A 5,817-nucleotide genomic window follows, 5' to 3' on the forward strand; every position below is an offset into this window, starting at 1 on the left:
TGGGGAGGTCTGGTACGGCAGTGTCCTCGGTTGGCTCTCTACTCTGGGCGTCAAGTGTCGGGCGATCGTGAACTCCTGAATCGTCATCTGTGCCTTCCCTGGTCCGGACAGGTACTTATTCGCTTCTCTTGCGCCGCAACGACGAGCCCATCAAACTCGCCCAGCACTAAAGTTGGTAGAATCAGATCTGGCTGTCAGCTCGGCGAGAGCCTGCGCCAGCGTAATCCCAGTACCAATGGGAACTCCCAGAAGCCTCCCGGGCGCGGAGTGGGCGGTCCTTATGGGCGGAGGGCAGCGTAGATTTTACGGTTTTACAGCCCCAGACTACATTTCCCACAGGCTACTGCGATCAGGCCGAATCAGCCTGGGACTACATTTCCCAAAGGTCGCCGGGGCAACATTGCCCTCTGCCTTTCCTTCCCAATGTTTTGTGATTGTGGGCGCGGCTGCGAGCTTTGAGGTCTGTGAGGGAAAAGTCAACACCCAGCCTCCCGGGGAGGGCGCTGCAGACTGCGATCCGCCCACAGGGCAGCGTGGAAATCCGTGAAGGAGAACAGTGAGTGCAGGGCGTGGGAGGAGGGGGCCGGCCGGCGCTGCCCGCGTCCCCGGCGCGGGTGTGTGCGGGAGTAGCTGGGTGCGGGACTGTGATTGTGGGGTTCGGACGAGGGCTGTCCGCCCGCGGAGGCTGGGTGGGCGGGGAGAGGGGAGACGCTGTTAGCCGGGTTCTAGGTTCCTGCTGCCTGCTGCCCCTTTCCCCTCAAAGCCAAGCGGTCAGATCTAGACAGACGGTCCTCAGAGGGAGGTGGGTAATGGAGCCTTTGAATGAAAGCTTCCCAGCGGGAAGGCCGGGAACTGATCTGGAGATGGGAATTTTATTAGAGCCCTTAGTTTCTTCAAGAAAAGCTCCCGAGAAGACTGGATGGGAAATTCTTCCCAGCGTAGCTTTTCCTCCCGAGAGGATTCCCCGGTGGGGACGTCTGTGAGGGCTCGTCACCAGTGAGAACCACAGCATTCGCAGAGCGCTGCCCGCAGACACCCGCCTTGCTTTCACTTAAGCAGGTTAAGTGGTAAGGGCTAAGAAGGGGGTGAGGTCGCGTTGGATCTGGCTTGCCGAGTGTTTTCCGAGTCATTCTAAACTTCTCACAGGTCTCTTCTCCGGTTGTGTTACTCTCCAAAAGAAAAACCCAAAAGAGGGTGGGGTTGTTGCACATCTAAAAATTAAGATTTAAGCGGGTCTTGTGTTTCCTTTTTGTTCACTAAATTGTTTTACGAGTACATTTGTTTTCTTTTGCCCGAAGTACTCCACATAATTTTGACCTACTCTGTGTCTTCTTTCCAGTGAGTGGTGGGGTCCTTAGGGATGGATTCCCATTCCTGTGGCCCCGCATCCTCTCTTTTTACCCAATATTCTCATTATCATTTTCGTTGTTGTTTTTCACTACGGATTACAAATCATTTAAATCTTATTCTGTGATCCCTTTTCTAAGCATCGTGATAGTAGGTTGTAGAAATACAGTTCCTGAAGTGTGCTCTCAGGGATTTTAGACTTCGATAGAGTAAAAAGATTAGTATTAATATTTGGTTGGCATAGTAGCTACTACTATACTAGACAACTCACCTTCTCCCAAGCCTTCCTTGTCGAGTTCAGCAAGATAGGCATTGGTTTAAGAATTTCAATAGCATATAACAGTCGTCTTCCATGCGAAGCTTTTAGAAGTGGGAATGTGATTGTAAGTTTGAGCGTATTGGTAGGTCTGTGTCCTTAGTCATTTGTTTTATTTTTCAATTTTAATTTTTAAAAAAGATTTATGTCTTTATTTGAGAGAGGGAGGGAGAGAGAGCAAGCACACACACCGAGGGAGAGGGAGAGGCAGACTTCCCCTGAGCAGGGAGCCTGAGGCGGGGCTCCTTCCCAGGACCCTGGGATCATGACCTGAGCAGAGGCAGACGCTTAACCGACTGAGCCTCCCAGGCGCCCCTAATTTTAATTTTTTAATTTCGTTTTATTTGTTAGTCTTCCTTTCAGATTTGACAGCAGAGTTAGTTTCCGTGTCATTGGACAGTGAGAGGCTGTGTGGTATGCTATTGAAGAGTATGAGTTCTGAGCCTTAAAAATCTGGCTTTGAATCTTGGCTTTGCCACTACTAGATGTTTACAATCTACACACTCTGCACACTCTCCTTTCTAAATCTTTAAAATGGGTATAACAATAGTTCCTGCTTCATAGGAATATAATAAGGATAAGGTGTATTAATGTGTGTAAAGTCCCTTAAAACAATGTCTGGAGCATAATGAGCGCTCAGGAAATATTAACTGTTCATCATTGGTGATTCTGGGTCATTCCTTTCAGAATTCAGTAGCAATAGCGTAAGCTTAACTTGTTACAAACAAATTCTTTTTCTTTTTAAACAAATTCTTAAACTGAGGACTGACTAGGGCTTCAGGGTGACCACAAACCACTTATAATTGCGTACAGAGTTGTAGTTTATGTATGTGTATTTTTCTGGAGAGAAACATTGTGATTTATTCAATTAACAAAGGTGGTATATGCAATAAAAATATTTAAAACCATTGGTGTGCAAGCAAAGATTTTAATAGCTGGGAATGATCTCGTACAAAATTAGAGCTCAGTATTGTGTAAATGGTTAAGTACCTCAGTCCACATTTATGTGATGGAATATTATGCAACTAGCGAAAATATGTTTATAAAGGATCAGTCACAAAAAGAAAAATGTGAAGTAGTTTTAAACTACGTACATAGTTATGGACAGTGGTATTCAAGAAAATCTTAAATTATATATGAATCTCATTTACTCTCATGGTTTTGTAAGATATTTTGCAAGGACAGTATATATTTTAATTAGTGAAGGAGAAGAGGGATTTGGCCACATTTATGGAGCATTGCTTGTGTACCCATAACTCTACCTATCAGACTGTGAAATAATAAAAAAATATATTTATATTGGTTTCTACCCCTGGTTCCTGCTAATATTTGGTCTTTGACCTGGGTTCCTGACACAGAGCTCCTAAATCTCTTAGAATTTCCTGGGTGATAGACAGGAGCATCTTTTGTTCTAAAGAAGTAACGCTTGGGTTCTTGGATGGGGCCTGATCACTAGAAAGACCAAGCCATGATTAGAAGCTTGAACCTTCAGGGGCGCCTGGGTGGCTCAGTTGGTTAAGCGACTGAGCTCAGAGCTGAATTGAATTGTAGGGCATCCAGCTGGTGTCAGAGAATTGTCGATGTGTTTAAAAATATATATATAGTCGGTGTCAGAAGCACTGTGAGTGTAAGAGTAGAGGAAACCAATGCATGTGTCCTAAACACAGACATAATATTAATATTTTGGTGTGCATTCTCCCCCTCTCCATTTTTTTGTTAGTGATATATACGGTTTTATTGTATCTGCAGAATAGAATCACGTTAATTGATTATGTAAAGTAGCAAAGACTCTTCAACTCTTAGACGAAAAAAGGGAAACCGCGGGACTCAGTGTTCTTCGAGTGCAGCAGGAAAAAGAGGGAAGCACCAGTGATCCTCTTGTTTGAAAAACCTTATCAGTATTTACACCCTTTGGGATTATAGCAATGTCACATAAAAATTATAGGTGCAGGTGAAAGGACTTCCAAGGATCTGTTGTACAAATTACTCTTCCAGTGACAAATTTATATAAGAAAAGAGAGTAAGGTGATAGCAGTTAAAGACGTGTACACCAGTGACCAAGTTGCACAGAAAGAACAGGATTCAACCTTTGTCAGTTACTTCAGTTTTGCATCTTATTATAGAATGGTACCTTTCTCTAATTTCTATAGGAAAAGGGGAAATTTAAATGTCAGAGAATCTTTCCTGCTATTTTTAAAAAAGAAGAGTTGCATTCTTATTTTAAAAAAATTTTTTTTATTTATTTGATAGCGAGCATGAGTGGAGGGGAGGGGCACAGGGAGAGGGAGAAGCAGACTCTCTGCTGAGCAGGGAGCCCAACATGGGGCTCAATCCCAGGACCCTGGGATCATGACCTGAGCCAAAGGCAGATGCTTAACTGACTGAGCCACCCAGGCACCCCAAAAAGAGTTGCATTCTTAAGGTCAGAGTCTAACTGTTTTAGTTAGAATTATAAGAAAACATGGCAGAGAGAAGTAAAAAATAGAAACAAATTGTGTCCTTTATAAAAATGAAATGAGGGGCATGTCATGTTCTTCAATAATAATAATAATAGCTAATGCATGTTAAGCCAGTATTCTAGTAAGTGTTTTAAATGGATTTTCTTACTTATTCTTCAGGATAACCATATGGGGTAGTTAATATTCTCATCCCCATTTTAATGATGACAAAATGGAGCCCCTGAGGTGTGAGTAAATGCCTGATCAATGTCTACTGTATTTCCTCTCTCCCCATGTCTCGATGTTATCCTGAGGCTACAAAAGAAGCTCAGGTTTGGGTGATATGGCTTCTTTTTCAGTTAGAATGTAGGAATGATTTTAAAATGGGCAGAAGACCTGAATAAACATTTTTCCAAAGAAGACAAACAGATGGTCAACGGCACATGAAAAGATGCTCAGTATTACTCATCATCAGGGAAATGCAAATCAAAACCATGATGAGATACCACCTCACACTGTTAGAATGGCTATTATCAAAAAGACAAGAAATAATAAGTGTTGGTGAGGATGTGGGAAAAAGGGAACCCTCATGCACTGTTGGTAGGAATGCAGACTGGTACAGCCACTGTGAAAAATGGTATGGAGGTTCTTCAAAAAGAAGGTTTATTGGCTGAAGTTATTGGGAACACTAAAACCTCCTTTTCTTCTCTCAGCTCTGGATTTTCTAGAGTTTGAACTTCTCTGGTAGAGGAACCCCGGGAAGACTGATCGGTTCTTACATTTCTAAGAGTATGGCCCATGTAAGTTGTTCCTCCTTGAAATATTGGGATTTTTAGACTACATAGATATTTTCATTAAGCACCATCTCATTACCTGCTTGATTCCTCCTGTTTGAAACAGTGCCAAACATTTGCTTCTTCCTTATAAGGTCTCCTTTTCTACTTGGTGTTCGTTAATTCATTGAGCAAATTACTGAAAAGGTCATATGTGATGTAAGTCTTTGCTGAAGGACTGAGATGGAACAGTGAAAATGTGAAGTCTCGTGAATTATTTGAGCTCCCTGTGTCAGTCTGTGGTTTGGTGAGTTTGAGATATTGGCCTCATGTGACCATACATCAGAAGATTTAACATTTTCCACAGACGCTAAGATGGGAATTTGTACTGATTGGTCTCAGTCTTAATATGATGAGGTCACGTGCTCTGTGAGGCTTTTAGGGACACATTAGGGCCATAACCGTGATGTGGAAACATTGATACCATCATTCTCGCCAGGTGATGCCTGAGAGTGGCCGTAGGTCAATTTTGTGGTGGAATGGGACCGCTCAGACTTGGGTGACATTCATTTGATTCTGAATCATCTTCATCATAATCCACTAACTGAAAAACAGCAAGATAGTGTTGAGTGAGGAATGCTGCATGACAATATGAGCTTATTATCATAATTGTAGATTAATGTAGATTACCTGAATTGGGGAAATCAGAGACATTTGGTCAAATCTCATATAAATCTAAAATAATGACTAATTCTGATATATATTCATGAGAGGTACCTTTTTTTTTTAAAGATTTTATTTATTTATTTGACAGAGACAGCCAGCGAGAGAGGGAGCACAAGCAGGGGGAGTGGGAGAGGAAGAAGCAGGCTCCCAGCGGAAGAGCCTGATGTGGGGCTCGATTCCAGAACACTGGGATCACTCCCTGAGCCGAAGGCAGACA

General features: G+C 42.9%; 1 long non-coding RNA gene across 1 annotated transcript; it reads left to right on the forward strand.

Annotated features, from left to right (window-relative positions):
• Positions 1-424: 424 nt before the first annotated feature.
• On the forward strand, positions 425-5,733 carry LOC123791720 (uncharacterized). The gene is made up of 3 exons (XR_006779491.2): positions 425-556; positions 4,815-4,901; positions 5,689-5,733. It is a non-coding gene; the product is annotated as an uncharacterized LOC123791720 (long non-coding RNA).
• Positions 5,734-5,817: the final 84 nt, after the last annotated feature.

The sequence above is a fragment of the Ursus americanus genome, chromosome 21 (genome assembly GCF_024610735.1).
Source record: "Ursus americanus isolate L20-20 chromosome 21, mUrsAme1.1.p, whole genome shotgun sequence".
NCBI classification, from domain to species: Eukaryota; Metazoa; Chordata; class Mammalia; order Carnivora; family Ursidae; genus Ursus; species Ursus americanus.